Below are 23,969 nucleotides of genomic sequence, written 5' to 3'. Positions count from 1 at the left end.
AGGGCTTTGGGAGGAATCCAAGATGGCTGGGCCTGATCGAATGGAAGGAAGGAATTTCATTTGTCTTGATCAGTCTGTACAACAGCTAGCAAAAATAAATGCAAATGTAAATTAGAGTCTTATTGAATGACTTTAGAGGAAGGTAACAATTTTTGAATGCGGTGAAAGCTCAACTATGTAGGATTTTGGTGGCCACAGGTCTTGTGGAAGAGCTCTAATGCTAGAGGCCACAATTCAGGCTTATGTTAGAGATGGGTAAACTAGTGTGTGAACGTCAGTCAGTCACCTTCCTTACTACCATTTGAAGGATATAGTTCTTGTTATTGGATGTTGTCATTGTTAGTTATAAAGCCAACAGCTACTTTTTTTTTTTTTTAAAAGACTTTATTTATTTATTTATTTGACAGATAGAGACAGTAAGAGAGGGAACTCATGCAGGGGACGCAGGAAAGGGAGAAGCAGGTTTCCAGCAGAGCAGGGAGCCCGATGTGGGGCTCCATTCCAAGATGCTGGGATCATGACCTGAGTGGAAGGCAAATGCTTAATGACTGAGGCACCCAGGCACCGCGCCTCCCCCTGTCCCCCCACCCCTGCCACCAAACAGTTTTAACTGCATGTGCCAGGTCCAGGGCTCAGGACTTTTCCTGCATTATCTCATTTAATTCTCACCAGACAACTCCATGAGGTAAGTACTATTATTATCCCCAATTTAGAGGAGAGGAAGTAAAGGCTTAGGGAAGTGGTACAGAATCCCACCTGGGTTCTCTGTCTTCTTAGCAACTACTCTTAACCACAACATTATGCTGTTTATAAACGACAAAGATGTAAGAAAACATAAAGAGGAAGCAGATTCATCTCGTGCTGTTCATGTAGGCCATGAAGTTGCCAAGTTATCAGGTCCTCTTTGGAGGGGACCATCCTGCATACAATGTTCTGAGCGGACTCTTCACCCCTAACCTTTTGGATTTCTGGGAAGAGGTTCTCACCTCAAAGCACTATTCTTTTCTTCCGGTCTTGGTATGTCAGTTTCCATTTCTCAGCTTCCAGACCAAAATAGAGATGCACAGAGAAGTCAGAGCCTTTAACTTCAATGCCACACCCTTTACCCACCTCTACTGGGAAGTAGCACCTTGGGTAATTTTCTCTCCAAATAAGCTTTGTCATCTTTTCCATCAACTGGGGCCATTAGCTTTCAAATCCATCTTCTGTAACCCAGAACTTCCACAGGGCACTCCATGACTGGAGAGGAAGCAGCTGTCTACGTAAGAGGCTGCCATTGGAATGGCATGCAGAAGAGACCGAGGAGAAAGCAACAGGGGAGAGTGATGGGACCGTTAACACTGGCTGGGAAAATTGGCAATGATGACCTTGGTGGGGGTCTCTCCTGGACAGAATTCCCAGGGCCTAGGGTAGGCTTTTATGCTCCCTTTTTTAGTATTTCTTTTGATTTATAAATTGAAGTCCCCTTGTCTAAAAAAATTAATACACAGTTGTCAACAATTTAAATAATATGGTGATTAATAGAGAAAGTGAAAGTATGTCATTAATGCAACACTCTGTCCTACCATGTACCTCCACCCCACACATCTGCCCAGTCATCACCAGTAACAGTTATGAAGTCTGTCCTTCCAGATGGTTCTGCTAGTTTCCTCTGTGTGTGTGTGTTATTTATATAAATATCAGTGAGAAGATCCTGTTCTGTACCTTGTATATCACAAGTATCTTTTGAGTCTATCTGTACAGCCCTCCCCTTGTTAACAGCAGCACAGTATTCCACTATAAGATTCGATCATCTTCCCCTTTTCCTAATCTCTGATTCAACAGATCTTTCACTTCCTTGGGAGCCTGTCTCAGCTACCACTTAACATGTTGTTCTCTGGGTGCCCTCTCAGAGAACTGCACAAATGGGAAGGTGGTCAGAAGGTGGGAAGAGTAGTGGTGGGCCCCATATGGGAGGGCGCGGGGGTGGGTGAGTGTTTTCTGTCCTGGCCATACTGAGGTACACAGGAAGTTCTTTCTCCTCACCCAGCTAGATGGTTCCTCTGTTTGCCAGTGGTAAAACTGCACATATTATTGGGAATCATCTCTGAAAATGACCAAGATCAATGAGGAGAAACATGAAAGGCTATTTCCTTAGAGTTACACTCCTGTTATTTAGGACCCGCGTTCTGGGCATGTGCACTGTGAGGCTATCAGAATGAGCAGAGGTCTTATAGGCCAGTCCTGTGCCTGCATCAGAGTACCCCAGGCACTTCACTTGGTAGCTCTTCTGTGTGAGTAACAACTCCATTAGGTAGTAGTTTGCTTCTTGTCACTGGGAAGGCACTCCAGGTTAGAGGATTCAAGCTCTTATTTATTTATTTATTTATTTGAGAGAGAGAGAGAAAGAGAGAGAGATTGAGCATGGGCAAGGGGGCAGAGAAAAGGGAGAAGAAGGGATTCCAAGCTGGAGGTGGGGCTCGATCCCCAGACCCTGGGAACATGGGCCTGAACTAAAGGTAGCCACCCAACGGACTCAGCCACCCAGGCGCCCCAGGATTCAAGCTCTTGACCAAATTTGCTCTCTGTACCTTAGTTTCCTAAAATGAGGTTATTAATAGTACTTCTCTAATTTGTAGTGTTTTCCTCTATAACTTAAATATATGGTAGATGGAAAGTACTCAATGATGTGGATGTTTATACCCTAAGTCCAAATAGGTCTCACTGCACTTTTTTTTTTTTTTTTCCTCAACTGCATTTTAAACCTAGACTTTAGAGATCATCTAGGTCACTGGCTCTTGACCCTGCTGTATACTGAAGTCAGCCAGGGAGGCTTAAAAAAATGCCAGTGCCCAGGCTTCATTGTCAGGCATTCTGATTCCATTGGTCTGAGGTGGGATCAGGGGGATCATTGCTTTTGAAAATCACCCTGGAGAATTGTTTTGCACCCAGGGTTGAGAGTACTGAATTTAGTTCAATATTCTAAGTGAACCAAGTGTGAGGTCTGTAGTGGGAAAGGACTTGCCTGGGTTATACAGGCAGACCAGAAGGACCCAGGTCTCTCATCCTGTATGCCAACCTCCAAGGCGTTTCCTTGGGCGGGAAATCGGTCCCTGGGATGCCCTTCAGGTGGTCTTGGGTATGATCAGGGCTGCTGCTCCTGCTTCTAGTTTCTTTCTGGGTAATATTGCTGGACTCCTCAACCTGTTCTTTGGTCACTAACTCAAGGAGGTATCCCTATAGAAAGCTGCAATTCTAGAATACCACCCTCTTTTATTACACCATTTACAGCATGTGAAATAATCCCATCCATCTGCCCGCCCCTCTGTCTGTCCATCCATCCACCCATCCATCCATCTATGTTGAGAATCTAAGCCCCCTGGGGGCAGGGACAATGACTGTCTGTTCCTGTTGTACAGGGCCTAGGATGGTTACCGGCGCTTGTTTAAAAAAAAAAAAATTAAAATTAAAATTAAAAAAAATTACCCATTAGGTGGCTGATGAAGGATATCCCAGGAGGGTAATTGAATATTTTTTATTTTTCTGGTCCTAGCCATCTGATTCTCATTACTCCCACAGTTTGGGAAGCCTCTCACCGCTTTGGCGTTTTATAAACCTCGTGTGCGTACGTTGACATTTTAACCATAAATCCAGAGTTTGGGGGCTGGAAAATTCGAGGCGAAGGGTTTAGTGGAGGGGGTAAGAACTACCCGGAGGTCCGAAGAGGGCCCAGGGTTGCCGGGGGAGGGAGAGAAACCGTGGGGCGGACGCGCCTCCGCCCCCTGCCTGCCCCCTCCGCGGGAGATGGCCCCGGGCCGCAACATCCATCAGAGGGGTGCGCCGCAGCCGGCTCCTCCGGTCCGTGGGGAGGGGACGCTGCGGGGGAGGGGACGTGATTCGGGTCGCGGCCCGGGACGGCTCGGGCAGCAGACCCCGCATTCTGGCCGCGCGCGCCCCCGGAGGTGGCGCCTTGGGGAGGCTGGTTTTCTTTCTTTCTTTCTTTCTTTTTTTTTTTTTTTTCGGAGCCTCAGGGGAGTGGTAGGAGGGGGGAGGGGGCCCTGTGTGTGTCCCTTTAAGAGCCGGAGCGCTGCCCCCGCCTCGCAGGCGCCCGGAGCCTCACAAAAGAACAGGATGTTGTTGATTTGTCACCAAACCACAGAGAGGAAATGATTGTAAATTTCCTTTAAACATCCCCACCGCGCTCCGGCCGCCCCCGCTTCCTCCTCCGCCGCCCCCGCCCGGCCCGGCGCAGCGGGGCCTCGGCGCTCCCGCGGGGCGCCCGCTCCTCGGCCTCCCCGGCCAGGCCACAGGCCCGGGCTGGCTCCGGGGCGCCTGCGGGAGGAGCCCCCCGCCCCCGCCGCTCTCCCGCTCGCGTTTCAGTTGCTTTTTTTTCTGATTTTTTTTTTTCTTTCTTTCAACAGCTGCCTCAGAGAAAGGGCCAGCCCTGGAAGCACCGTAGCGTGCACCCGTTCTGTTTAGCCTTACAACGGCCTTGCAGAGGTAGTAATCATTAGGTCCAGTGCCCGGGGGGAAAACTGAGGCCCGGGGAGGTTCTCTGAGCAGCGGAAAGTCACCAGCTCCTGAAACCTCTTGAGGGCTCTTGGAACACCCAGTCTAGATTTGGTTCATCCCGAAGATTATGTTTGTAACCAAATAGCCATACTGCCATGGGAACTATTCTAGAAATTCCCACTCATCAGAGATGGCAGTTTCTCTTAAGTTCAAAGCAACAATGACTTCAGACCTGCTAATTTCATGAGGAGCATCCCCCACCATGTCTAGATGGGCACTGGTTTTTCAGGAGCTGTTTGGGTCTTAGTTCCACCTGTGCCTTGATGCACCTTTATGTACTTTTACCTCTCCTGGCTTTCTTCCCCATTGTTTTGGATGGCTTTCGAAAGGCTCTGGTGGAGTTAATGCTTGCTCCCAACCTGCAGTCTGTGGTGGAGTGGTCAAGTTTGGTCTGTGGTGCAGAGAAAGGCTCCTTTTGCTGTACAGAGTGTTCTTTCTGAGCAATTAATGCTTATGATTCTGGCATTGGCTGCACTGGGGTTCTTGGCTTGAATATTCAAAGAAGCAGTTAATGCCCCAGGCACGGTGCATTCCCTCCTTTAATCCTTACAGTAGCCCCCTAAGACCTCCCTCTAGCTCTCCCTTAATACAGATAAGGATACCCTGGTTCTGAGGGGTTGTGGAGTTGGACCAGCTCACACAATGTTACGTGGAAGAGACAGGACTCATTTAGTCACCGGTTTCTGATAACTGGTGGTGTCCTTTTTTAGTACTTTAAAATTGATTATTTGGTTAGAAGAATGGGTAAGGACAGGAGCACAGGATACTTTTGCTAGGTCCTTTGTCACCTTAACTTCTGAGGAACTCTAGGCCAAATCTCCCTTTCTGCGAGAAGAGCGCCTGAGTGACTCATACTCTCAGGCTGGAATCTTCCTTTTGAGGCTAGACGTGGTGGCTTGGACGGGGAGGGGGACTGGTGTGTGCTCGGAGTTCTTTCCATTCTACCTGAACAGGAACATGGAAAGTTAAAAAAAAAAAAAAAAAATTATCTTGTGCTGGATTCCCAAGGCTGAATAGTGCCTTTCTTTTGCAAGACTCTTAATTCTAAGCTTTACAGGGTGGTGAGGTAGATGGGCGTAGGATGACAGAGGGTTGTGTTGGACTCCAGGTATCATCATCATCATATAATTTAATGTTACCATATGCCTGCTGTGTGCCTGTGGACTGGGCCAGGGGCTATCTCTGTGCTTTCTCACTTGATCCTGAGAAGATCCTAACAAATGAAAAGTCAGTACCCGGAGAGAGGCTGTCCACCTAGGAATGGTGGGTAGTTGGGGTTGCATCCCTCTTTTGTCTAGGCAAGAGGAAGCATCAGGTATCCAGCGCCCCAGAAATGGGACTGCAATCCTTGCCTTCAGTCAGTGAAGAAGGCCAAGAGGGTTCTTGATGCTGGTGGATTTTGAGAGAGAAATGCGGTGGCCTTTGGCTCCTCTGTGCTGCAGCTGTCTTGCAGTTCTTCGACTCTGAGCACATTTGTTGATGGATTTCCAGCATTGCTGCAGTGTCTCCACCTGTCCTTTTTGCTTTTATAGATTGCCAGTCACTGGGGCATCCGGGTCCTGAGCACTGGGGAGGGAGAGCCATCTGCTGAATTATTTCCATTCCCCAGCTGAGGAACACAGGGCGCCAACAGGCCAAGTTGTTGGTCTGGGCAGGCTGGTTTGATGCAGAGCAAGGCAGCAGGAGTTAGGGCCTTCAGCCTCTACCACAACTCAATTCTGGGGAAGCAGGAACTGGAGGAGGGTAGGTCCTCTGATATCTCTTGGCCTCAGTTTCCTAGGCTGTGCAGAATTGTGGCCTGTGTGGTCTTTGATGGCTCTTCTAGTCATCGTCATCCAAAGAATAGCTTCTGTTTACTCATTCGGTTAATATTTATTAAACATCTACTCGACACCAGGCACCTCTGCTGTAGGTGCTGGAGTTACAGCAGAGGACAGAACAAAAGCTCTATCTTCTTGGGGTTTACCTTTTAGGTGGAGACCAAAAAAAAAATTAAACACATGGGTATGTAAAATGTTGGGTAGTACTTTGTGCTCTGGAAGAGAAAATGAAGAACGTGAGGGGGGGATGCTGTGTGAGTACAGGAGGTGGGGTCCTGTTTTGTCTAGGGTCGTAAGGGAAGGCACACCGATAAGATGGCATTTGAAAAGCGTGGGAAGGAGTGAGCCACACTGCCTTGTGAGGTTGCTGTAGGTGTTTGGAATGGCAAGGATAAGGACCAGGAGCTGGGACTGTGTTGTATAGCACTTACAGTGTGTCAGACCCTGTGATAAATGCGGTATGTTATTTAATCCTGTTACTCCAGTATTTTATTTGAGGAAGCTGAGACTCAGAGAGGTTTAGTGACTTGCCTAAGGCCACACAGCTAGTTGGTGGTGGAGGTGAAATTCTAATGCTAGTCTTAACCTTCATGTTGCTTCCTACTCAGGGAGTCTTCTTTTGGAGTCAGTGTTTAATTTATGTCCTAGTTCTTGTTAATTTCTTGGGAATTAAGGGTCAAAAGTGGCCATGACTCCTGACCCCTAAGTTGCTTGGTATTGGGGAAAGAGCTGAGGGCCTGAAATTCCTTTTTGTGAGTGGAAGAAGGTAATATGTTTGATGCTGGAAAACCCCATGTTGTGTTTATGGCAGAAAGGGGAAAAACACCTTCAGATTAGTGTAAACAAGAGAAATGGGAGAATGGGGTAGCCTGAATCCCTCCACCCTCCCTTCGTTTTAATTTCCCCATGATGGGCTCAACACAGCATGTTGTATTATATAGTGATAATTAAAACACTTGGATTAGTGAGCTGAGATTTATAGGGCAAACAGGAGCCAGAGGAGAAACGACAGTCATGTCTTTTATTTGCAGGCAGATATCCAAATTGCCACTTGCTTGCATTTTCTTCCTGACACTATCACCTACTCTGCTTAATTAGATTCTTTTTTTCTGTATCATTTCCAACACCCGCTCAGCCTGCTGCTCAGCAGCGAGTTTAGGAAGCCGTATCCTGAATCCTTTCCCACAGCCCAGGGAAGATGAGTCAGGAGAGAGGCAAATAAAAGCCAAGGAGGGTGTCTTGCCATCCGCCTGTGGAGCCCACCTGTCCATCAGCATCCTGGCGTAGGACTGGGAGGTCTGCACCCAGAGCCAGGGAGAAGAAGTACTGCACTCCTTCCAGTCCTGTTCACTTTCTGCAAAGCATCCTCTTTCTTTGCAGGGAACCAATAGAGTAAGTTCCCCAAGCAGCATACCACCCCCAACATACTCCATTTCAAAACAAATAGAGTTAAATCACACTCTCAGATTTTTATTGACTATTTTACTCTCTTCAGAGTATCATCATGGACTCTGATGGGGTGAGGGAACAAAATGAGATGAACAAAATGCTGTCCAAATTTATCATCCAGTAGAAAGAAGAGCTGAAAATAGCTGATGAGAATTTTTGGCCAAATTCATACATTTGGTAAGTATTTACTGAATATCTAGTGTGAATCAGGCATTGTTCTAGGCAGGTACAGGACACAGTAGTGGCAAAACACCCCCCAAGATCCCTGTCTGCTTGAGTTTCCCAGCTCTTGGAGTGGGGGAATGGCACGGCAGTGAATTCATTCCTGAAGAACATAAGAACTATGAAGAAAAATTAAGTGGGGGAAGGAGAGTGCTGGGGCTGGTCATTTTAGAAACTAAAAGGGAGAAGACGGTGTGTTCTGGTGGAGAATGACAAATCTGTTAGGGAATCTGGGCTTCCACACCTGCTAGCTGTGTGACTGTTATGTTTCTTTGGCCAACTGGTCTGAAATGTATTTTTCTCATCTGTACCGTAGGGCTAGTCATAGACACTCATGAAGGTGAAAGACCCGCGGATCCCCTTACCCAAGAATCCAACACTGCCACTGGATGCAATCAGCAAGAGGTTCTTTATTGTTACGCAGGCGCCTGCGGGTGGTCAGCGCGCGCCTGCGGGTGGTCAGCAGCTCCTGCTAGCTGAGCACACCTGGCTGGGGTGGTGCAGGGTTTTTATAGACAGGTACAAACAAGTTTTGGGTGGGGCACAACTGATTGGTTGACAGTTTGAACTTTTGAAAAAGGCATATGTGGAGTTTGCTGATTGGCTTTGGGGACCCGCGCGCGCGAAGAGAGCGGCGCGAAGGGGGAACAAGCTGATTGGTTATGAGGGCCTGCGCGCGTGAAGGGAGAGGCGGGAGAGGGGAACAAGAAGGGGGAAGGTAGGAATGCCATCATGGCGTCTTCTATTAATTCTATAAGCGAAACAGTTACAGAAGGGCAAAAGAGCAATTAGTCACGCAATTAATAACCTAATCTACGCCTAAAAGCCAGCGGTTCACAGAAAAGCAAACAAGCGGTTAGTTATCCTATCTTCCAGGGGAGGGGACTTTTCAGGGCAGGGGTCTTTCAAAGGAATTCAACGAGGCAAAAAATTACAAATATAAATAATAAAGGTATAATAAATAAATGATAAATAGCATAATAAAGAATTTTAAAATATGTAAAATACCTACCTAATTAGGGTTCTGTGAGTGCTTGCTCTTTTCAGCATTTCGTGGTTATAATAAGGTGACTGAGGAGTGGAAGGAAGAGTGAAGGAAAAGGGTTATTATCCATGTCAACCTCCCCTCTTTCAGTAATCATGGTTTGCCCATCCACCAGGAATGCAAGAATGCTGGTGAGCTCTTGCAGCAGAATTAGAACTGCTCAGGGTTTTGGTCAGGGTTTGGTATGTGGGCTATTAGGTGGGAGTTTGAGGATCATTGATTTTTGCATTCTGTCTTAAAAATTGTTTTCCACATGTTTCGGGTTCACTGTGATACTCCACAACAGGCTTGGCAGGGGGGCCGGGGCTGCCCACTTGACAAACGGGAAAACAGGCACAGGATGTGAGTGCCTGGCCAAGGTCACCTCCAGTCTCCAGAGGAGATCTCCTGCCGGCCTGGAGATGAGTCATCCTAGAGTGTTGTTCCCGGGGTGAAATCACAAAGGAAGGAAGCCTTGGATTTATTGCAGGCAGCCCGGGAAGTTTCCTGTTCTTGAGAAATCTCAGAAACAGAAACTCCTCCACCTGAGGGGCTTTATTCTTCTGAAGTCAGCCTTCTGAGGAGCCCCCAAGCCTCCAGAAGATACAGTGTCTGGTAGAGGGTTAAGGAGAGGGCGGAAGGCCTTTGACGTAAGCAGAGGAGAAAAAAGAAGAAAAAGTATAGGGGTTGAGAGCTTGGGCCCTGGGGCCAGACAGATCTGGATTTGGTGGTTCTGCCACTTAACCAGCTTGGGCAAGTCACGTGACCCTCTGTGACCCTTAATTTCCTCAACTTCAACAGTCCGTACCTCACATGTTGTCAGGAAAGTGAAATGAGATGGCATGTGCCAAGTGTTTAGCCCAGTGCCTGGCAGTCAGACGCCCTTAGGAAGGTGAGTTGTCATTACTGCAGCAGGAAATGGAGTAGCTGGGTAAGGGAGGGGGGGTGACAGGACCCCCAGGTTGTGCATCCCTCTCAACACTGCACCATTTAGATGAGGTCTTTTGATGAAGTTCTTTCCAACCAAGGCTTCTGGAGTCAGTTACCCAGGAGGTGCCATCCTGGCCTTCTAAGAAGTTTATGCTGGGACCAGCAGAGCAGGACCAGACAAGTATCCGATGTCTTCCTGCCATTGCTCACCCATCCTGGCATCACAGTTCACTGGGCATGACGGGCCTGAGAGCCCCCCCAGCCTTGGTTCACTCTCTCCCCCTCCCTTTAACCTTTGCTTCTCTGGCTCAGACCCATTATTCCTCCTTTTGCTCTTGACTCCATGTAATGAAAATAATTGAGCCTGTCTCCACTGATGACTGTCTAGGAACAAATTAAGCCCGCCCCAGTCACGGCCTCTGACTGAACACACCCCACCTGCAGCAAACTGTCCTGCTTAAGCTTGGGGCTTAAACCCAGGCTGCAGTGCTGGATGCACTTTCCAGGGTGCCTGCCCTACTGGACGGTCTCATGGTTTGCTGAAGGGTGTTTAGGGGTTCTGGGACCAAGGTGCAGAAGCTTCGGGAACACCCTATGCTTATATCCAAAGCCCTCATTATTGTGCTTTCCCATCACACATGTGCTCTTCATCCTCCAGCCTAGCTTCCTTGCCTCTCCCTGCCCCACTGGATGTAGATCTCTAGAAAAGAGATAACAAAGGGGGCTGAAGAGTTGCTTGGGCTTGGGGTTTGCAAGCTCCCGAGGCTGTGGATTTTTCTGTTTTTTCCGATTTTTATGTAAATGGTTCCAAGAGCAGAACAGTGCAGGAGCAGCTCTGCCCAGGAAGAGGGAGAAGGGCAGGGTTGCTGATTAGAGGAATCTTATTTAATTGTATTATTCTAGTCGGAAGCCCCATTTATGTTTGTATATTTTGTTAAGATAATATCACAGTCTTAAGTGGAAACAACACCACCACTGCCCTGTCTTATCTCTAGAAGGAACCTGCCCTTTGGCCTGCTATGCATTCTCCTCCTTATCCTTGCACATATGCACATATGCACATACTGTGAACAGCCTCTCCTGGGGCCAGGATTGTGCTCTGGGCTTACATATTTTCCACCAAATTCTTGCAGTAATTCCAGAAGGAAGGAATTACTATCCTGATTACTTCAAGGAAGAGGCTCGGAGAGGTCTTTAGGCAGAACCAAGATTCAAACCCAGGTCTGATTCCATCTTACGGCTGCAAATTTAGGGACATCTGTGACTTTTGTGACTGTTGTCTTCCAATCACCATTATATTATAGACATTTACCCAGGTTCCTTTATAGTTTTCCTAATGATTGTGTAGAATAGGAACCAAAGATGCCCTGCACCAGTGCTGTGTACCCATTTTCTCCTTTTGGGCATTTGTGGACAGGAGTGTTGGCCGAGGAACACTGAGCAGTGTTGAGAGGAAAGGGCGCAGTGTGGAGGGTGGAGGATTGGGCTGTTGGAACCAGAAGCACACTGCAGTGGGGGGAGGGGAGCACGCAGAACTCCCCTTGCTTTCACGTGGGGACACTTGGGTTGGCAGTCCCGGCATCCCTTGCTCTCTATTTCAGCTGTGTGAGTTGGTGTGGGGGCTGGGTCAGGGGCCAGCAGCCATCTCCTCAGGGGAGGGTGGTGGAGAAGGAGCAGTCCTCTTGAGGTCGATAGAAGAGGAGTTTTTTTTTTTTTTTTTTTTTAAGATTTTATTTATTTGTCAGAGAGAGCAAGCGAGAGCGAGCACAGGCAGACAGAGTGGAAGGCAGAGTCAGACGGAGAAGCAGGCTCCCCGCGGAGCAAGGAGCCCGATGTGGGACTCGATCCCAGGACGCTGGGATCACGACCTGAGCCGAAGGCAGCTGCCTAACCAACTGAGCCACCCAGGCGTCCCAGAAGAGGAGTTTTTATCCCCATTTTATAGAAAAGGCATCTATGTCTCACGGAGGTCAAAAGACTTGCCAGAGCACAGCTCTGAAGCATCAAGATGGAGAATGAGGTGTGGGAATTCTGACTCCTCTGCGCTTCTCCTCCATCAGCCTCACCCTTCTTTCCCCTCCTCTGGTTATCTCCTTCAGAGGACTTTTCTTCCTGATACAGCTGCTCCCGGAGTAAACCCACGTGTGCCCGCCTAGGCTAGACACACATGGTGTAACAGGGCTAGACCCATGGAGTAAACGGTTTCTAAAGAAGGGCAGAGTAGCTGGCAGGGAAAACCAGGAAATTGTTTTTAAAAACTTTTCAGGTATAGGGGCCACAGTCCATTGGGCATGTCTTTTGGTTTTCCACTCAGGTCATGATCTCAGGGTCTTGAGATGGAGCCCTGCATTGGGTGCCATGCTCAGCAGGAAGCCTGCTTGAGATTCTTGCTCCCTCTTCCTCTACCCCTCCTGTTCATGCTTTACCTCTCTCTAAAACAAATAAATCTTTAAAAACAAACAGAAACTTCCCAGGTACAAGGTGGTTTTTTTTCTTCTTTTTGTTTTTTTGGCCCAAGTTCCTCCTATAAATTTTTAGGATTTAATGCAGCCACTCAGCCTGTTCAGAGAGGTGCAGTGCAGCTAGAAACACCTTTTCCGAGTCCAAGCAGTAATCACTGTTAAGTTCCATGATCAAAGGAAGGAGACTGATGCAAAGCGAAAAGTCAAGCAAAGCTTTATTTCGCGCCAAGCATCGAAAATCAAACCGACTGGTAGGGGCCATCTCTTAAGAAGAGACGTCGGGGACCCCGACAAGGCCGCTCCCAAGAAGGCCGCTTCGGAGGAGGCCGCTCCCCAGACTAGGCCACCCTGGACGAGGCCGCACTGGACGCTGCAGACGAGGCCACTTGCCAATGAGGCCGCTCCCAGTGGCGCTGTTCCTGATGACTATTACTCTGAGGACTACCCCAACTGCTATTCTGACTCTTCCTCCTACTACTCCACCCCCGCACCCCAGCCTCACAGACTAACTTTTATAGAGGTGGTTGAGCTCAGCCCACACACAGGTGGCCAATGAGATTTCAACTCACCACTGTAAATATATGCGCACCCCACTGATTGGATGTCTTCATCCAGCCTGGCCGGCCCCTATATCCAGGGTTTGCAAGTAAGTGCCTTTGGCTAACCAGGCCCTCATATAGGCCCTCACAGTCACTGTAGCTTTATCTTTCACAGTAGAAAGCCCTGAGTCCCTTAAGAGTGTTTGTAAACAGCACTGAATTCTTAGAATGACATGACAGTTTTAAGAGAAAAACAAAACTCATTGTTTATGTCAGCTCTGTGGCTTATTAATATGAAATGAAGATGAAGATTCATTTATGTCAGTAGACTTTTTTTTTTTTTTTGGTGGAGGAGTTGTTAAAAATTCATATATCCTTGCTAATGGAACCATTTCCACATTCACAATGGGGGAAAAAACGAACAAAAAAGCAAGGCTCATAAAACCTTTCCTGGAATAATCAGAAAAGGAGTGAGTCCCTGGAAATACAAATCTGTGGTATTAGCTTTGCACGTTAGCAAAATTCTTCTAGCTTTCGAATAGCATGTTGTGGACCTAGGTTATATTAGTTTAGCATCCTCTTATGTGTGCGTGTTTTTAAAAGATTTTATTTATTTCAAAGAGAGCAGAGCTTGAGAGAGAGAGAGAGAGTAGAGTAGGGCAGAGGGGCAGAGGGAGAGGTAGCAGCAGGCTTCCTGCTGAGCACTGAGCTTGGGTTCAAGACCAGCGGTGTTCTGGCTTAGTCCCAGGAGCCTGGGTTCAGGACCTGAGCTGAAGGCAGATGCTCAACTGACTGAGCCACCCAGGTACCCCTAGCATCCTTTTATGATTTTTGCTTTCCCTAGACCATGTTTATCTGCTCTCACTCTGAGCCAGTCCTGTGTGACCCACTTTGCACTCACTGTGGCCTTGAATCCTCCCCCCACTGCCTGCCTTTGAAACAGCCAGGGTTCCTATGTCCCTCACTCTATGAAAACACTATGAGAAGCTAAGAGTTTTGCACCATAAGGGCCCCAAAGCCGTTATGAGTGATGACCAGGCTCTGAAAGCCTCCTCATAGGAAGTCAGTGGCAGAGGTAGGATTTGAATCCAGCTGTGTTTTGAACTACCCCATTTGCCTTAAATTAGTAAACTGCCGAGCCTCTTCTTTGGAGTAAGGCAACTTACTAGGAAGGCACCTTGAAGGGAATGCTAAAGTGAGCCAGAATGTTCACTCACTTCAAGGCACCTGTAATCTAGGGTGGGTTGGAGGGTCATCTTTCATTGTATAGAAATAATTATTAATTTGTAATCTTCATTTTACAGATAAAGAAACCAGATCTAAGAGGTCAAGTGACATGATCAAGGTCACGCAGCTATGATGTAACAAGACTTTTATTAGGTGGTTGTTGCCAGAATTCCACAGTAGTCCAGGCCCCTTATGTAGACCATCACATTCTTACATGCCAGGCAGACAAAGGCCAGAGCTGCATTTAAAGATCAGACAGAGGCAAAGGTGGCAAGTACTTGGAGGGTATGTGCTCAGTGCTCCTAAACAGAGTGGAAATTCCCAAAGAGCTTTATCCCAGCAAGATGCCTGTAGGCTTTTGGGTCCATTGCCTTCTGTGCAACAGAACTCATGGGCTCACCCACCTCTCTCCCTGTGGCAAAGAGTCCTTGCTTCAGCAAACAGACTCAGAAGACCTCCTGTCCCCAGAGGTTTTCCAGTAGGACAGTTACCACTTAGGCCTGCTGAGCTGTGCTGTGCTGTATAGAAATATTTGCTTTAAGCTGTGCAGGCGGAAGAAAGCCTAGAGGAGCAGAGGAAGGAGGGCAGGCTGGGAGATACCCTTTGCTGTTAGAGAACAGTGGGCTCCTGGGTCTGGGTTTTCTAGGGCCCCACCACCTAGGGACTTCTTGAACTCTCAGCTTGCCTGCTGAGCTCAGAAGTGGGGATGAGGCTGACAGGGACTCCCCTTTGCAGTGATGGGAGGGTATCTGAGGAACAGTCAAGTCCTTTATCAGACTCAGGGTAGATGTTTCACAAGTTTTCTTCCTTTCTTATCCATCCTTGCCTCCCTCCCTTTTGAATTCTTAGCTGTTAATAAACCATGTAGGGCTTTTCTGCCACCTTCACATCTGCAGTGACAGCAGACGTCCCATACTAGGCTCCCTGATGACTGTCCTGCTATACATGGATTTCAATGGTGATGCACGTGTTAAAAGTGAAAAAAATGCTAGGACACCCACGAATCATACCAGGAGTGGAGCCAGTGAGGCTGCTCTCTTATTTGGCCTTTAGAGTCACCAGCCTGTGTGTTGTTCATCCCATCCTCTGCTTCATTGGCTGTGTGGTGTGACCTAGGTTATGTTATGTAACCCCTCTGTGCCTTGGTTTCCATATTTGCAGAATGGAATGAGAACAGTACTTACTGCACAGAGATGCAGGGAGTATTAAACACAATAGTGCGTTAGAGCCCCCCCGCACTGGAATCTGCTAGGAACTGTCATCTAAACAAACACCAAATCCAGCTGGAAGGGATTTTAGGCATCAGCACCCACCTTTTAATTTTTTTTTTTTTAAGATTTTATTTATTCATCAGAGAGAGAGGGAGAGAGAGCGAGCACAGGCAGACAGAATGGCAGGCAGAGGCAGAGGGAGAAGCAGGCTCCCTGCCGAGCAAGAAGCCCGATGTGGGACTCGATCCCAGGACGCTGGGATCATGACCTGAGCCGAAGGCAGCTGCTTAACCAACTGAGCCACCCAGGCGTCCCCACCACCTTTTAATTTTTAAAAATTAATTTATTTAACTAATTGACGATAACATTAACTAACAGCAATAGCTGATATTTATTGGGCGCTTGTCTCATAAGCTAGGCACTGTGCTAATGACCTTCATATGTAAAGTTGCTTACAAATGTGAAGGCGCATCCCATTTTTTTCCCCAGAGAGGCAGCCACCATCACCAGTGCTGTGTATCTTTATGTGTGTCCTCTATGCATGCACAGATATTTAAATCTCTTTTGACCCCTTCATCTTTCAGTATGACAAATCTTGAGCTCAGGGAGAAAAACACAAATTGTCAGAAAAGTTCTTATTTTGCACTGCTTATTTTGCACTGCTCCAGACGCTATGGGATTTTGAATCCTTGCTATAACTCTGAAGAACGAGTTGTGTTATTTGGAGTAAATGCTCTAAGCCTCAGTTTATCTCTGTGGGTTTATTGAAAATTAAGTTTAAATAATCCACGGAGAAGGATCTCTCAGAGTTCCTGACACATCTTGGTGCTCAGGGGATGGTGTCTGCTGAGGAGTGTCAGGATTTTATGGGGACCAAAGCTTATACAATTGGAGAAAGAATAAAAATTAGGAATCCAATATTAAGACTGTAATAACTATTTAGAGAAAAAAATATAGAGCATTGTATGTCAACTATGCTCACAATTTTAAAAAGTCAAGAAAAAAGATAGAGAAAAAAGCTCTATCAGTTTACATATTTTAAAAAGTGGCAGATACCTCAAACACTATAAAATCCAAAAAAATAACGTTTTTCTTAATTAACTGCCTGACATACCTCCATCATACTTTTTATTCTTGCATTTTCTAGCTTCATACTCTTTGATCATTTCTTCCTATGATAATGATTTTCTAAATCAGTTTCTATGAAGAGAATAAAAGATAATCTAGCCTTTTCTCTAGCATCATGTCTTTTGATCGTGTCACGATCAAAACATGTCTTTTTTTTTTTTTTAAAGATTTTATTTATTTATTTGACAGACAGAGATCACAAGTAGGCAGAGAGGCAGGCAGAGAGAGAGGAGGAAGCAGGCTCCCCGCTGAGCAGAGAGCCCGATGTGGGACTCAATCCCAGGACCCTGAGATCATGACCTGAGCCAAAGGCAGCGGCTTAACCCACTGAGCCACCCAGGCGCCCAAAACGTGTCTTTTTTTGAGGGGGGCAGTTTTATGGCTTTATTAGCATGAATATGACGTGCACATCAGCTATCTGTCCATCTTCTTCACTGCGCAGCCTGGCATTGGGATTGGCAAGTCTGATGGACCCCTGGGCTGCTGTTCTCACAATGGCTTTGCAGTTTTTGGAGGAGACAGTGGGAGTAATCTCTGCGCAGTAGGGACTAGGAACTTCTGGAAGCCATGGGCAGCACGTGCTTTGTTTTCTCGTTGCTCCCATAACTAGCATTGGGCATCAAGATCTGGCCCTTGAGGGGCGCCTGGGTGGCTCAATGGGATAAGCCTCTGCCTTCGGCTCAGGTCATAATCTCGGGGTCCTGGGATTGTGCCCCATATCGGGCTCTCTGTTCAGCAGGGAGCCTGCTTTCCCCCACCCCCCGCCCCGCCTGGCTCTCTGCCTACTTGTGATCTCTGTCTGTCAAGTAAATAAAGAAAATCTTAAAAAAAAAAAAAAAAAAAAAAGATCTGGCCCTTGAGTCTTCTTTGCACCCTATTGTCACTGCTTCTGGGTTTCTGCCCTTGTGCTTAGTTTTGACACATTGGTCTGACTGGTGCTGGATGAACTTCTTGGTCCTCTTTCTAACAATCCTGGGCTTTACTAGAGGTCTGAGGATGGCCATGATGCCAAGTGAGAGATGGCTGCTAAAATTTGTCTTGCATTCTTAACAGCTGAGACACAGAAAATGAGTGAATTCACATAGACACACACACTGTTTGTAGTATTATTACATGTTCATGTCCCATAAACAGAGGAATTTTGTTAAATTCTGTGTTGTGTGAGTCCATCAAAAATGAAAAAGGTGGGATGCCTGGGTGGTACAGTTGGTTGAGCATCTGATTCTTGGCTTCAGCTTGGGTTGTGGTCTCAGGGTCATGAGATTGAGCCCCACATCAGGCTCTACGCTCAGTGAGGAGTCTGCTTGAGATTCTCTCTCCTTCTCCCTCTGCAACCTCCCACTCAGGCGTGCGCGCTCTCTCTTTCTCTCAAATGAATAAATCTTGAAAAAAAAGGAAAGAAAAAGAAACTATGATGTATTATAACTGCATACGTCGAGTATATTTCTGACAGAAGAGAATTTTCCCTTTGCGTAAGTTGAATCCTCCACTTGTAATTATACAGGTCTCCTAATTGGAAGCATCTCTCCCACCTTGGCATCTGACTCTATTTCAAACTTTCTCTTTCTTTCCCATCACATATTTCAGTGTTGGGCACTGTAGGACAGGTTCATGTGGTGTCTCACCTGCTGATGTGGCTGTGTCAGGAACTGGGGTCAGTGGGCACGGGGGTGCGGGAGTATTCTTGGGAGCTATGTCTGCCCTGGAGGGTTTGCAGTCATTCAGCTTATGTGGGGGTGACTGTGAACCACATAAATACGTCCTGCTAGAAACTCACTATACTACCAGTTTGCCAGCTTGACTCCTGCTTGGGTACATCACACAACAGGAGGGCAGGCATAACAGAAGGGAAAATGGAGGGGGGAGAAACAGCACTCTTTCCACTTGGGGTTGAGACTTGACTTTGGCAGAGCTTAGAGAAACCCAAGACTATGTGCTTATGTTTTTTTTCCAGGGCCTTGGAAGGGGCTACTGTGGGTAAGGGCTCTGAAGCTTTAGCTCTGGGAGCTTCACAGTGACCTGCTTAAGCTGTTGTTTGTATCTGTGGGTAGAGAGGACCGTGCAGCCCATGTAGGAGCTGTGTGAACTTGTCTCTTCATAAACCTGGGTCCTTCAGTAGTAAGCATACTATTACTAGCATTTACTTCACTGGGAACATCAACAGGAAGGCAGGCCCTGATCTAATTGTTTATTGCTGTGTCTATAGTGTCTAGAAAACATAGCCCACACTCAACAAATACCTGTTTTGTGCATTTCATGAAATGCAGGGTGTTCGGTGTTTAGGTCCAGGCTCTCAGGGAGAAGGAAACTGAGGCACAGTTAATTTTCCTATGCTATACATTGCTGCTGGTTAGACTCAAGGGAGACCTTGTGTCTGTAGGCCTTTTTTCTTCCTGCTGACCCTCCCACGTGCACTGTATAGGAAGGGGAAGCTTAACTCACTTCCGAGTACCTGAGATAGTCATCTGAGTTATTATTCCCCCTCTTATGGACATGAGCCAGGGTCCCTGGGTCTCATCCCTGGAATTTGCTCTGATCCACAGAACCCACTGTTGTAGAGGCTCACCTGCCTTCTCCCCCTCCCTGACCTGACCTGGGTCACTGGGAATGGTGGGAGGCTAGCAGACAGTTGAAAGAACAAAGGTGAATGGTTTTGAGCCATAAAATAGTGAGCCTGAAAAACAAGTTTGTAAGATGAATGGCTTTGGGCTTGTAGAGCTTAGCAGGGGCAACCCTTAGAATTGTTGACATTCCCGCCTAAGAACTCTGGGAGGCCCTCCCTGGGCCAGATCCCGTCTCCACACATGCTCTCCTCAGAGAGATCCTCAAGCAAAGCCAGAAGTCACCCGCCCTGTGACGTAGCACACTGGAGATGAGGCCGGAGGGCCCTCATCAGCGGTCATTATGTCATTACAGGTTGGGAACTGTGGTCTCAGGAGCCAGGTGGCTACAGGTGCTCAGTCTGCCACACAGGCGATGGAACAGCAGTCTGGGCCCCATACAAAGAGGATGGACCTCTTTGCCCTCCCTCTCTGGCTGCAGGGGATTGATTGCCAGTCGCGTTCTTGTACCCGCTCCCCACTCTGTTGATTACAAGCCACTCTGATGGTGTGGACCCCTGCCTGGTATGCTTCCCCTTTCTATAGGAAGCTCAGGAGAAGGATGAGGATGCTCACTGCTCTTGCAATACCTCCATCCCCATTAACAAGACAACTGGGATGTTGTAGCCGCTGCTTCTAGTGGTTCTCCCTCCAGCCTTCTGATAATATTTATATACAAATGCTGCCTCTGATCTCCACGAGAAAAACACCAGCTGCTATTGAAAATCTTTTTTGCATGTGATAGAGAGCAGAGTGCTGGGCTGGGCCTCACGTGGTCGCCCTTGAGCATCTCCGAGGCTGTTAGGAAGAGTAAGTGCGTTTTATTTGTATTTTTCAAAGTCAACCCAGGGCTGTGTCCAGGCAACTGAAGGCCTATCAGAGCCAAAAATGCCTCATTCCTTTTTAGAAAAGACAAAGGGATTAGGTGTCCCTGGGACTTTAACAAATGCTTTGTTGGTGGTTTTGATTGAGGTTTCACCAAGGGAAGGCGGGTGCAGAAATGAGGACGCCAAGGATCCCGGCAGCCAGTGTCATGAAGATGCCTGGAGACAGGCGTGCACAGACTATTGGCTGTGATGTCAGTTAGTGCAGCCTCTTGGAGAGAAATTTGGCAATGTCTTACATAAAAAAGGAGTGTGACCTTTTGGCAGCAATTCCATTCCTTAGAAGCTATCCTAGAGTGGTTCGCCCATGTATACAAAGATCTATGTTCAGAAATGCAAAAAGTAGGAAATCACCAATGTGTCTCTCAGCAGGGGACGGGCTTAATGAATTTCAGTCCATCCAAATGATGGAACACTATATGAGCATTGAAGACGAGAACAAAGCAAATATACGAGTTCCCTCCTCCCCCACCACTCAAAGTTTTGCTTTTCAGAGTTCCAGTTACCCGTGGTCAACTGAAGTTTGAAGTTCAGAGGCAGATAACCCTCCTGGAGAATCTGGAGAAGGTCGAAAGTGGTCCAATGCTATGTCATAGTGCCTGCATCGCTGACCTCTCTTTGTCTCATCATGGAGGCATTTCGTCATTTCCCTTGATCACAGAAAGAAAGGTGAGTATGGTAAATAGGATATTTTGACAGAAAGGAAGAGACCACATTCACCTAACTTTTATTACAGTATATTGTTATAATTGTTCTAATATTGGTTACTATTGTTAATCTGTTACTGTGCCAGGTTCTTAAATTGAATTTTATAATAGGTATGTATGTATAGGAAAAAACATGCTATATATATGGCTTGGAACAGTCCATGGTATCTGGCATCCACTGGGGGTCTTGGAATGTACTGCCTGCGGACAAGGGGGTCTACGATGATGACAATGGCCAAGACAGTACTTACTCTACATGCTCTCCTAAGTGGTTTACATATTTTATAATATTTACATATTTATAGTATTAACTCATTCAATCGTCACATTAGCCCTTGGTTACAATTAGCATATTTTTGTAGGGGCACCTGGCTGGCTCGTTCGATTGTGTCTGCTTTGAGCTCAGGTCATGATCTCAGGGTCCTGGGATCCAGCCCTGCATGGGGCTCCCTGATCAGCTGGGAGTTTGCTTCGCCTTCTCCCTCTGCCTCTTCCCCTCGTTCATGCTCTGTCTCTGCCTCTGTTTCTTTTTTGAAAAAGAATATTTTTCTAGATGGGGAAAGAGATAATAAGTAATTTGCCTAAGATCACATAACTAGTAAGTGGGGGAGCTGGATTTCAAGCTGGCAGGCCCCAAGGTCTAGAACAACCACACACATGCTTGTAACTCCACATAAAGAAAGATGCCACTGAGTTATTCTCAAGTGAAAAATTCAAGTAGCACGGGGTGTGATCTTTTTTTGTGTAAAAATATTGTGTGTCTACACACATGTGTGCATGAATACATGAATGCATCACATGTATATGTAAAATTTAAGGTGTGGAAGAATACATATCCAAGCAGCATTTCCCTCCTAGGAAGGACAGAGATGGAGTGTGTAAAAAGGATATCCATTTTTTAAGATTTTATTTATTTGGGAGAGAGAGAGAAACAGAAAGAACAAAAAATGGGATTGGGGGTTGGGCAGAGGGAGAAGCAGACACTGCTGAGCAAGGAGCCCCATGCAGGGCTCAATTTCAGAACCCGGAAACCATAACCTGGGCTGAAGATAGTTGCTTAGCGGACTGAGCCACTCTCCCACCCCCACCCCACCCCTGGCTTTTATTTTACTTCATGTCTTTTCTATTAACTGGATATAGTTTTATATTTTCTGGAACAAGTGCTTTTGGAATTTTAGGAACAATAAGATTGACCACATTATTAAGGTAATGATAATAAAATAATCATACTTTAGTTTCTCTTTCTAGCTGGTCCTTAGAAAGGAGAGGCTTCCTATAATCATGGGCTCAGAGTAACCACTGTGATTAATTCCAAAGTAAAAGCTATGGAGCCAAGCCTAACAGAGAGGACTAGTGATAAATTAGATAAAGATAGTCCCAGAAATTGTTCTTCTGATTGGCTGAAAGGCATCCCGACATAATTATTCTTTTTTTTTTTTTTTTTTTTAGAGATTTTATTTATTTATTTGACAGAGAGAGAGTGGTCACCAGTAGGCAGAGAGGCAGGCAGAGAGAGGGGGGGAAGCAGGCTCCCCACTGAGCAGAGAGCCCGATGCGGGCCTCCATTCCAGGATTCCAAGATCATGACCTGAGCCGAAGGCAGAGGCTTAACCCACTGAGCCACCCAAGTGCCCCCAACATAACTATTCTTATTCTCATTACGCTTCAGAGTCTTGCCTCCTCCTGGAAGCATTTGCTGAGACACTGAAAGAGTCTGGTGATTTTTTTTTTGACACACGGCCCCTCCATGTTCCATCTTCACTTGCCGGTCCCCTGCATTTAATATGTTCATGTAGTGCATTATTGTATCTCATGGAAATACTGCAGGTGTTTGGGCCTTTGTTCCATTACCATCCTTTCAGGGTCATCCCATCCGAATGCATTCATGATGTATTACACCTTAAGGTACTTTGCATTTTGCAAATCTCATTCCCATTTCATTATTTCAATTAACTGGGCATAGTGCCTTATCACTGTAATGCATTTCGTACAATATCTCTTTTAGAGGAAAAGAACGGGCTTAAGTGGGTCCCATGAGAAAAATGAGAGCTATCAGAATTTTGATCCCCATTTTTATTTTTTTATTTTTTATTTTATTTTATTTTTTTTTAAGATTTTATTTATTTGTCAAAGAGAGAGCGAGAGTGAGCACAGGCAGACAGAGTGGAAGGCAGAGTCAGAGGGAGAAGCAGGCTCCCTGCAGAGCAAGGAGCCCGATGTGGGACTCAATCCCAGGATGCTGGGATCATGACCTGAGCTGAATGCAGCTGCTTAACCAACTGAGCCACCCAGGCGTCCCATTGATCCCCATTTTTAAATCCCAGTGTTTAAGTATGGATTTGTGAAATGTGACCCATCACAGAATACAGACAAATAGCCCAAGCAGCTCTGTTTATCCTGTCAGGGATTGGAATGTATTCAGTGTTAAGGTATGTTTTATTTTAATTCATGAATTAAGTTTAGGTGACAATTTTTATCTCCCTTTATCTCCATAAGGAACGGAGATTCAGCGAGGCTGCATGAAGTCCTCAAAGTTGTACATGTAGAGGGGCGCCTGGGTGGCTCAGTTGATTAAGCATCTGATCCTTGATCTCCGCTCAGGTCTTGATCTCTGGGTGGTGAGCTCAAGCCCCGGGTTGCACTTCATGCTGCCATGGGATCTACTTTAAGAAAAAAAAAAAAAAGGTTTACATGGGGAAAGTGGGATATGGATTTCTCACCCAGGTCTGTCAGTCTTTCTGCAAAATCCAAGGGCTGAGCACTCAACAGAGAAATAATGGGTTTCACTCGAGGGGCGCCTGGGTGGCTCATTCGGTTGAGCTTCTGGCTCTTGATTTTGCTCAGGTCAGGATCTCAGGGTTCTGGGATGGAGTCTCACTTAGGGCTCTGCTCTGAGTAGGAGGGAGTCTCCATCTTTCCCTCTCCCTCTGCCCCTCCCTTGCGTTCGTGCACGTGCACTTTCTCTCTTTCTCTAAAATAAATAAATAAATCCTAAAAATAAGAAACAACCAGCAAGGTTAAAAAAAAGAGAGAGACGTTTCACTGAAATAACACCTCTGTAACATACTGTTAGCAGTTTAGTTTCCTTAGTTTTCTCTATTTAAAAAAAACTAAATTAGAAAAATAAACACTTGGTAATTGAAGGATATGTAAAATGTTTATACTGTTTTCCTTTTTCACTAACATCATCAGAACGATCTTCCTTGTTGCTTCAT

At 46.5% G+C, this 23,969-nt stretch overlaps 1 protein-coding gene across 4 annotated transcripts in view; it reads left to right on the top strand.

Moving 5' to 3' along the window:
- The window catches only part of LOC309862014 (uncharacterized protein), a 368,153-nt gene that overhangs the window by 21,642 nt on the left and 322,542 nt on the right, over positions 1 to 23,969 (top strand). For all 4 annotated transcript variants that reach the window (XR_014310279.1, XR_014310281.1, XR_014310282.1 and 1 more), the window contains exon 3: positions 20,542 to 20,716. The gene's annotated coding sequence lies outside the window, so the exon portion shown is untranslated. The remainder of the gene's footprint in view (positions 1 to 20,541; positions 20,717 to 23,969) is intronic.

This window comes from Mustela nivalis, assembly GCF_964662115.1.
Source record: "Mustela nivalis genome assembly, chromosome: 3".
Taxonomy (NCBI): Eukaryota; Metazoa; Chordata; class Mammalia; order Carnivora; family Mustelidae; genus Mustela; species Mustela nivalis.
This window is presented reverse-complemented; position numbering and strand designations above follow the sequence as displayed.